Consider the following 10,713-nt stretch of genomic DNA (forward strand, 5'->3'; position numbering starts at 1 on the left):
ATTCTCACAGCAACCTACTTAATCAATAGAACACCTTCAAAGCACCTCCACTAGAAAACTCTCTTTGAACAATTAATAGATCACAATCCCTCTCACACTCATCTCTGTGCCTTTGGTTGCCTTTGCTATGCCAGTAATGTAGATCCTCACAAGTCTAAGTTTCATCCTAGGGCTCTCAAGTGCATTCTGTTAGGGTATGCCATGACTTAGAAAGCATATAAACTCTATGACTTGGATAAAAACCGTATTATCATCTCTAGAGATGTTCACTTCCATGAACATTACTTTCCTTTTTCTACCCTGTTTCTCTCTCTTCTCTTAGTCTCTGTCCTCTTCCTTTAGTTCCCCCTTATACTGATGATGCTGTCTGTGATCCTACTGCACTTTTCACCCATTTCCCGCAGTTCCTCTGGCTCCTGTGTCCCTTCTGTTTCTCCTCTTGCTCCTCAACCACCTGCACCTCCTCTTCGTCGTTCCACCAGAAATACTCAATGTACTCATTGGCTTAATGATTTTATACGTTCTGCACATGTACCTCCTTCTTTACACTCCACCACTCCTGCATTTAAGTTGTTTGTAGCCTCGTTATCTGTTTTGCAGGAGCCCAAGTCTTTCTTTAGGCCATCCAGCATGAGGAATAGAGGGAGGCCATGAACAATGAGCTGCAGGCCTTAGAGCACAACAACACTTGGAAGCTTGCCCCTTTTTTGCCTGGTAAATAGGCAATTGGTTGTAAATGGATCTTCAAGACAAAGCTTAGAGATGATGGCCAAAACAGTTTTAGAGAAAAATTATATATATATAAACAGGTGTGAGAGTAAATAAAAAGAATGTATTTTTTTAGGGGAAATTATTGTAATAATGCAAAGAAAAAGAAAGTTACAAGAGTGGGGTGGTTTTGGAGGTGTTTCAAAAGTAGGCAGCACCGCTGCTGCTATTTTTTACAATTATACTGTTTTTTTAAAATTCTTAACAAGTAAAAGAATATTATTTATTTTAATTCTTAACAAATAAAAGGATTTATGCTATATTTTGAACAGTTACGAAACATAAAAAATAAAAAATAAGATAGAATTATGGAACAATCACATCATTATGGGCATCAACTGTGGAGTGTTAGGTTGTGGCCCACTGCTAGCAATTTTCAGCCCACATGCGATAATTGGAAACTAGCATTCCACCTTTGAAAATCAGTATTTTCAGCCCAATTTAAGGAATGTTATTTGTTCCAACGTGACTTTATTAGCTTTTGATTTCTTAAATCCGATTGTAATATTTCAAAACATCGTTTCGATTGCTTGAAACCAAATATTTTTCCAACATAACCCTTCTCCTTATTTTGTATTAGTAAATAAATAAATTAATATTATACTAATATAGTTTAATATATAAAAAATTTTAAAACCTTATTAAAAAATATTTTATCAAACAAGAATAAGAAATTTTCTTGTTAATAAAAATATTCATTAAAATGATTATTGCTCATTTATTTTAAATTATTTATTTTAAATAAAATTCCTAGTAAATTAACAACGTTGAAATGTTATTTGCCTATTTATTTTTAAGAATATAGTGTTCATTCTTTAATTAGTTTAGAGAAATTAGGAATTAATGGCAAATAATTTTCTTCTTTGACAGAGTTTTGCTCTTATGTCTTTTCACAATAGGACTGAAACACTTAGACTATATTTGAATTGATGGATTTGAAGTTTAGATTAGTGTTTATGTATTATTCACATTTTATTTATTTTAAATTTTACTATGCCAAGTAAATTATAATAAAAATATCTTCTATCAAATTAATCGTGTTAAAATATCGGGGATGATCCGATAACTTTCAAAGATGCTATGGCTTCTTCAGAAGCCAAGCAGTGGAAAGAAGCTGTCAAAAGTGAGATGGACTCCATTGTTTCTAATGGAACGTGGGTGCTAGTCGATCTTCCTCCGGGGTGTACTACTATTGGGTGTAAGTGGATTTTTAAAAGGAAACTGAAACCTGATGGGACCATAGATAAGTTTAAAGCCAGATTGGTGGATAAAGGGTTTAAACAAAAGGAGGGAATAGACTATTTCGATACCTATTCTCCGGTAGCTCGATTGACTACAATCCGGGTGCTTATAGCAATTGCTTCGGTGTATAATCTCCCAATTCATCAGATGGATGTGAAAACAGCCTTCTTGTATGGTGAACTCGAGGAAGAGATTTACATGGAACAGCCTGAGGGGTTTGTAGCTCATGGTAACGAGCATAAAGTTTGTAAACTTGTTAAGTCTCTATATGGACTTAAACAAGCACCCAAACAGTGGCATGAAAAGTTTGATAAAACTATTCTTGCGTTCGGCTTCACTGTAAATGAGAATGATAAATGCATATACTGCTAGGTTAAAGGAGATAAACTGATAATTCTATATCTGTATGTGGATGATAATCTATTAATAGGGTCATGTCTAGATATTATTATTGAAACCAAGTCATTTTTGAAAAATAAGTTTGAAATGAAGGATATGGGTGAGGCTAATGTGATTCTTGGCATCAAGTTGACTCGGTCAACTGATGGAATAGCCATTTCTCAGTCTCATTATGTTGAGAAGATAATTGAGAAATTTGGTTATCAAAACAGCGGAATTGCTAAAACACCATATGATCCTTCTGTAGCTTTATTCAAAAATGAAAGTGGTGTTTCGGTTGCATAGCTAAGGTATTCCCAAATTATTGGGAACTTACAGTATCTGGCAAATGGCACGAGACCAGATATATCTTTTTCTGTCTCTAAGCTGGCTAGATATACTAGTTGTCCTGACAAAACTCATTGGGGTGCCTTGGATAGAGTACTAAGGTATCTAAAGGGCACGGTGTCACTGGCCATACATTATGGCAGATTCCCTGTTGTTCTTGAGGGATATAATGATGCTAGCTGGATAGCCAAAAACTCCGGGAGTAATAGGTGCTCAGGATATGTTTTTACCTTAGGTGGGGGCGCAGCCTCCTGGAAGTCTGCAAAACAGACTTTGATAACCCGGTCTACGTTTGAAGCCGAGTTACGTGCGTTAGATACGAATGGTACCGAGGCAGAATGGCTATTTTGGTTGTTATCACAACTTCCCGTTGTAAATCAGCCTCTTTCACCAATTGTTGTACATTATGATATCCAAACTACAATAGCAAATGTGATGAGTCGTAAATACAATCAAAAGACCAAACGACACATCCAAGTTAGACTAAAATCTATAAGGGCATTAGTGTCAGACAGAGTAATAGGCATTGACTTTGTGGCAACAAAGGACAATGTGGCTGATCCTTTGACGAAAGGATTGAATCTGTCGCAAGTTCATAAGTCTAGATTGGAGATGAGACTGAAAACCTATGAGTGATATATCTACGACGGCAACCCAACCTTTTGAGTGTAGATCCCATAAAAAAAGTTCAATATGGTATCAACAAGTCGTAAGGGTATGTTAGAGCACCAAATAGACTGATACTTTGTATCTGGAGTCTATCCCCTGAAATTCTAGAAGGTGCTGCTACTGCAAGTATAGTAAGAGTTCATCTCTGAATGGGGTCAAGTCTTATAAGACGAGATGCTAGCAGTGCATCCCTGGAGACGCCCAACTAAGTGAATGTCGTTGTTTGGCCGTAACTAAGGAATTGGGTTTTTCCTGAAAGCATTCATGAACAGGATCAAGACACATGGCCTAAGTGTCAACCCTAAAGATCAACACAAAGCTGGTTGCTCGTTGTTACTGACAGACGTTGTCACACTCACAGGCTTAAATTCAAGGCTTAGTTCCATTTAACCTGGTGACAACTGACGTTAGATAACTTAGACAGTGGTTCAAACCGAAAGGTACCTTTGTTGAAAGCAAGTCATGGAAACTTGAGTTCAAATCTATGAGTTTGTGGGGGATTGTTGAATTTGAATTTTCGAAAGCAGAAACCCACAGATTTGTAATAGCAGCAGCAATTGAATTCACCTTCAATTTTCTTCATTTCATTTGCTATTGAATGTGCTTGATTGAGGATCAAAAACCGCAAAACCCATTTTCAATTGTTGTTTTCAATTTACAATTTGAAAAAGAAATTGAATTGCAGCTTTCAATTTGCAATTGAATATGAGTGTACCAGCAATTTCTTTCTTCATTGTTGATTCATTTCGCACGGTTTCTTGTGGGGGGAGATTAATTGCCATTATATTTTCTTTTATGGTTGTACTTTGGGCATGCCTATATAAAGGCATGCCACTTCCCATTTGTAAAAACACAACGACAATCACAATCTCTCTTCCTTTGCGAACTCTCTCCCTCTCTTTCTCGATTTCTATCATTCTTTAAAGATTTGAGCGATCAAGTTTTGATTACGAGCTTCTGAGTGTTTGGTCGAGGTGTTCTTCGGTATAGTGCTAAAAACCAAAAGAACTGTAACCGTCTTATCCTGAGAGAAATTACGTTGCACCCGGTGCACTGCTGATACGAGGCGTATATTTTCTTCAAGGCAAGCAGTAATTCTGCGATTCGGTTAAAATTAACAATTTCAAAGTGGACTGAAAATTGTTATGATACGATTCTCGTTGTAAGTTTTCAATTTAAATTTCTTGTCAGAAATAGCATTTCTAATTGCTTTTTGTTATTTGTTCCAACGTGGCTTTATTTGCTTTTGATTTCTTAAATCCGATTGTAATATTTCAAAACATCGTTTTGATTGCTTGAAACCAAATATTTTTCCAACATAACCCTTCTCCTTATTTTGTATTAGTAAATAAATAAATTAATATTATACTAATATTATAGTTTACTATATAAAAAATTTTAAAACCTTATTAAAAAATATCTTATCAAACAAGAATAAGAAATTTTCTTGGTAATAAAAATATTCATTAAAATGAGTATTGCTCATTTATTTTAAATCGTTTATTTTAAATAAAATTTCTAGCAAATTAACAACGTTGAAATGTTATTTACCTATTTACTTTTAAGAATATAGTGTTCATTCTTTAATTAGTTTAGAGAAATTAGGAATTAATGGCAAATAATTTTCTTCTTTGACAGAGTTTTGCTCTTATGTCTTTTCACAATAGGACTGAAATACTTAGACTATATTTGAATTGATGGATTTGAAGTTTAGATTAGTGTTTATATATTATTCACATTTTATTTATTTTAAATTTTACTATGCCAAGTAAATTATAATAAAAATATCTTCTATCAAATTAATCGTGTTAAAATATTATTTTGTATTTAATCTTTTTATTGGATATATATAGTTTGTTTCCTACTTGGTCGTTTACTTGATTCATCCTGTTGTCCCCTTGGACTTGATGTTGTCATGTGTGGCGAGTTAGCCAGATAATTCGAGTGAAGTTTGTTCCTCTCAAAATAAAAAATAAAAAAAAAACAGAAAAAGATAGAGAAGGTATAATAGTGCACATGAGAAAGGAAAAAGAAAAATTGCTTGCTTGCTCAAAACATGGTACCACATCAAATATTTACTAACAAGATAGTAGGAAACAACTACATAGGATCTCTAGGGATCACTTTTAGGCATGAACCAGACATACTTTCCCTGTTTCTGGTTTCCTTAATACATGATTATGATCTAAGTATTACAAACATGCTTGGTTCTATTTACAGTAGGCAAGATTTACTTCCACGGCGAACCCATGAGGCTCATACTTAGAATTACTTGAACGCCACAACTGATATCGACAAATCCATGAACGTTGTTAAGCAGACTCTTTCATTCAGATCATCTTCACTGCTAACTTAACTGCAAAAACAAAGAAGAAAACTTGAGCAAAATCAACCATATAAGAAAAGTATGCAACACATAATGGCATGTAAACTATAGGACAACCTATATCCTTCTCTGCCATTTCTACCCAAAAAGCAACCTGTCCCCATCCATTTCACCTCTACTGATTTTTCCCCATATTTAAAAATCAAGAAATATTGAGACCATTTTATTATCCTTTGCATAATTCAAACCCAAAATTCGGACTGATTTCTATTATGCCTTCACGTTCTCAACATTCTAATGGGGAAAGCAATAGGATTATGAATTCCAAGGCCACTTTAAACATGACGGACGCAAGGCAGTTCGGAGTTGAGGCCTACACGAGAGATAATACTCCAATGTTTTTGTAGATTTATTCTTGGTCTGTTCATTATGTTGGCTTGGCCTCATGTTGCTTTCTTAGAAATTTTTGTTTGTCATACATTTGCATTTTTGTACAAATTTTACAAAAACTCCATATATGTCCATATCATTGACATCTAACATTTGAAGGTGTGTCACAAAAAAATTTGTTGAAAAATCATTATTACACAATCACACGAAATTCAGAAATCAAATACTGCATACTAAATTGCAAAACAGTCGAGATGCCAATCTCATTATTTGTGTTAAAATCACTTGTATATATATCTTAAAAGACTTTTATCATTTATCAAAATAAAAGATAGTGATGGATGCAATTTGCTAAAAAATAGTGTACTTTTTTGGAGTCTAAACAAAGATGGTGATGAATGCAATTTGCTAAAAAACAGAAAACTTAATGAAGCTTAAAATTTTCCAAAGAGCTGCAAAAACTGTTTTGAATCCAATTCTTTTTTATGGAAATAAAAATCAATAACAGATTTCCTTGAAAATCCAAAAACGTGACTTATTCATGCATTTATCAAAAATAATTAAATGAATATATGCCCATGAATAATCAAATACAAAAAATATTCTAAACACTGTAAATTTATTTTAAATAATTTGAAAGAAATTACTGCAATTCAAGCTGATTTTGAGAATTAAAGAAGACCACAGCTGATTTTAAAAATTAAAGAAGACCACCCACAAGAAAAACAAATCTTTGAGTCAAAGAGAAAAATTTATTTTAAGAACTTTACGTGAAAACAAAAGAACACTTGACAAGGAAAACAAATCTTTTGGGCAAAAGAGAGAAACAATTTTCTAGTAATACATTTCAACTTATCAAAACTTTGTGTTCCTTAAAAATCATTGATGAACTCTTGAACGGACATAATAATACTCACAAAAGTTTTACCAAGTAATCTTGAAAAATATATTTTTAATTGGCATCTCGACAACTGTTCCACATTAGCATAGCATTTAATCCCAAAGTTCGCAAATAAAAAATAATTCATGATTGTATAATATAGATGTTCCAACATACTATTCTGTAATACACCTTCAAAAATAAGATGTTAATAACAAGAACTAACATGGTTTTTGTAAATCATACACAAATGTCAAACGTATTAACAACAAAAAGTTTTAAGGCAGCTCATGAAGAAAACCCAACATAATAAACGAACCAAAAATAAATTTACAAAAAGATGAGGTATTTGTTCTCTCATTAAGGTCTCAACTCTATACTTGCATCATTCACATTTTTTAGCAGCCTAAAAAATCCCTAATCCCATACTTTCCAAACCAGAATGGAGAAAGCACGGCTTTCCAAAGAAATCAGAGCAGCAAATTTTAGGTTTGAATTATACAAAGTATAAAATCAATGGTCTCAACCATTCTTGATTCCAAAATATAGGAGAAAAATCAGCAAAGAAGAATTGATAGGGGCCGTTGGTTGCTTTTCAGTTAGAAACTTGAAGAGAAGACTATGAAGATACGTAAGGCTACCATTAGGTTCTAAAATGTCAACAAATTCCCACACAATTCTTATCGATATGAGGTTATCTAGTTTGCACCTAATTGGCAAACCCAATTCAAACTCTAGCCTTCAATCTTTTAATAAACAAGTATGAAAAACCTATACTAACTTATATGCTTCACTTTAATGCATGTGGAGAATGATGTATCAGGTAGGGTTATGCCCTTTGCTAATTGAACGCTATATGTGTTAGGGCTGAAGAAAACCAGATATCACCTCCAACATTAGTTCAATATGGTCCAATTTTTATTTGAAAATCTCTTAAAATTTCACTTTATATGTACGGATAGAAATTCACCAATAAATAAATACTCACCTTACCTAGTCAATGGGTTGTGGGACCCAAAACCTATCGAACAATTTCACAATTTTAATGCAATTAGAAACAAACTTGCAAATAAATATGGGTTTCAGCGAGTCTTCAGTGACGGCATTGCCTGCATCAAATTTAGAGTATAGTGCTTTTTTCAACAAATAAAACTTGCAAATAAAAGAATTGATAACAGCAATTCCGTGTGACTCTATTGAATCTCTGTACTTTGTATCAAGAGAGAATTACGAACAGACATGGAAGAAAACAACATAGATACAACATTGTAGCACTCTCCAATTAAAAGGCATAAGAACAAATACCGCACTTGATGCACTTGAGAAAAGATATTTTGCTGGCCCATCAATTGAGCAAGTATCAATTGGTTTACGAAGTTCCAATACAGTCCAAAGAGGAAATTGAGATATTTAAAGTCAAGCTCATATTCAGCGAATCACATATATGCATTAAGAAAGAAGATAAGTGAACTTGATCGGCAACAAAGATAATAGCAGGAAAAACAAAGTGTTACTTACTGTTCCTAAAGTAGGTTCATAGTTGCTGATCTAAGTGAAGATACATGTGGGGTCCCATTACTTTCAAGCAACTGTCTTATGCTAGATTGTGTAAGATAATCGACATGGTGTGACTAACAAAAATCATCATATTTCTAGTATAGCCTAGCCCCATATATTAACAACTGCAGCCAAACATTTTCAGAAACAAAGTCCCACGTAAACCAAGGATCATTGGCAGCAATTTATACGGATGGAAAATGAAAATCATGGCCAATACATTCACACAAGCAAAATATATTAACAACTGCAACCAAATATATTAGTAAATAACGTTTCTGAAACACAACATTCATGCAAATTATAACATTGCTAGACTCACATTCTTTCCCAACCTAATGGTAGGGAAGATCAGCCAGCGGACAAAGATGACAATCCAATCCAATGCCTGCAGGTTCTCCTGGCAGATTTGGAAAAACAAAGGTTTTGCCCTAGGAGTTACTATATCATTAACAGTCGTGAAAACTTGATTCGAAACAATGATTAACGCATGCATTATTAACAAAGAACATGTAAAAGACCAAAAGATTACCAATTCAATGCCAGTAGTCTCGTCGATTCGAGTCCCTAAACCCAACATAAGTTTCGTTCCCACTCCATCTCTATACGAATCCCCTGTGAAAGCATTTGGATGCAATTAAATAACATTATAAGATGGGAAAAGACCAATGAAATCAGAGCCAAAAAGAAAAAAGGAAAAGCTAGACACAGAAAATGCAAGTGGAATAAGCAAAGCCAAATCTGCCTTCAAGAAAGAAGCTCTGAAAAACAAGACTGCCAAAAAATTGACCAGTTTGTGAGTGTAGGCAATATGTATTAATATCCCTCAAGACACTAGCGATCAAAATGACAACAGGATCACTACTGAATATAATCCTATGAAAAAACAACCATACCCAAAGGGAAAAGCCTTCAAAACCTCCAATTCAGAGAGCCATCTTGCCTATTCTCTGAACAAGTTCTGATCCAGCAACAATGTCCACACCAGCATCCTTGTATGTAAGTCCCAGACACTTGTCCGCAGACTGCAGTCGTAATCCAAGACATACAATAGAGCCCATGTGTAATTGAAATTCAAGAACCTTGAAATAACAAATCGAGACCTTAAAAAAGACAAAAAGGAAAAAGAGTAAGGCCGTGTAATTTCACAATTCAGTGACACTGAAAAGTACTCGTATTAAATCTTCCGTTGGGAAGACAGACTTCCTTTTACCAAGATACTCTTAAGTTCACAATGCAAGAACCCATAATGCAAGAAACTTAAAAGAACTCTTATGCAATGAGTTGATGTCAGACTCTCAAGAAATACCTTAAGAAAGAAGAGATCGAGGCTGAGGGCAGTCGGCGGAGGCGGCCGGACGTCTGAGACGATGTTCAAAAACGCAGCTGTTAAAAAAGAAGGGCATGTCAATGTGAGCGCCCTCTTGCTTTTCTTCTGCACTATTTTTGATTTTTCAAAATCTGGTCGTGGATGTTCCTCTTATATAAATATGCGCCGGCGCGGGGAACACAACGGTAAAGTTTTTTTGTTCTTTTCTTTCTTGAAATCACAACGGTAAAGTTGGGAAGATTAGGTTTCACTGTGGTTTGAGGGTGAGAAAGTGACAGACCCGTGAACAAGATGATGATTTCAAGGGTAAATTGCATTTTTGCCCCTGTATTATCATCAAAATGCAAAGAACCCCTATATTATAAAAAATAGGTTAAAAATTCGATGTTTTTATTAATCTTGTGTAGAACCTTATTCCTGTTAGGATCTGGCGAAGAGCGAGAAATATTAAAAAATGCTATATCAATACAATATTATATCATATGATATCAATTAGAAAAATCCGCACCATTGTCGTGTTAATACATTAATATATGACTGGCATGTGTTGAATTAAAATATAGTTAAATCATACATAATTTAAAAATATAATCACATTTAACCCACACATGTAGGTGAAATAAGTGCCATGTTATAAAAAAAAATGGGGTTAAATGCAATTTACTCATCTGATATACGAAATGAGCAAATATCCCCTTATGACAACACATGAAACAATTTACTATTTTATTTTTTAGAGAGGATTTTTTGCTCATTTATATTATGCAATTTGATATTTTCTTTTTACATGTAAGTGTTTATGTAGCGGATGAAAGACTAATTGAA

General features: G+C 34.0%; 1 long non-coding RNA gene across 2 annotated transcripts; it reads right to left on the minus strand.

The window, feature by feature from the left end:
- Window positions 1-5,429: 5,429 nt before the first annotated feature.
- Window positions 5,430-10,203, minus strand: LOC148787357 (uncharacterized). Of its 2 annotated transcripts, none has more exons than XR_016067069.1 (5): window positions 9,868-10,203; window positions 9,455-9,583; window positions 9,091-9,173; window positions 8,881-8,958; window positions 5,430-5,761 (listed from the first exon to the last, which is right to left on the minus strand). It is a non-coding gene; the product is annotated as an uncharacterized LOC148787357 (long non-coding RNA). The 2 variants fall into 2 exon arrangements; XR_016067068.1 differs by having other exon boundaries at window positions 9,455-9,661.
- Between the last annotated feature and the right edge of the window lie 510 nt (window positions 10,204-10,713).

This window comes from Sesamum indicum, linkage group LG8, assembly GCF_026168435.1.
Source record: "Sesamum indicum cultivar Baizhima isolate 11 linkage group LG8, ASM2616843v1, whole genome shotgun sequence".
Lineage (NCBI taxonomy): Eukaryota > Viridiplantae > Streptophyta > Magnoliopsida > Lamiales > Pedaliaceae > Sesamum > Sesamum indicum.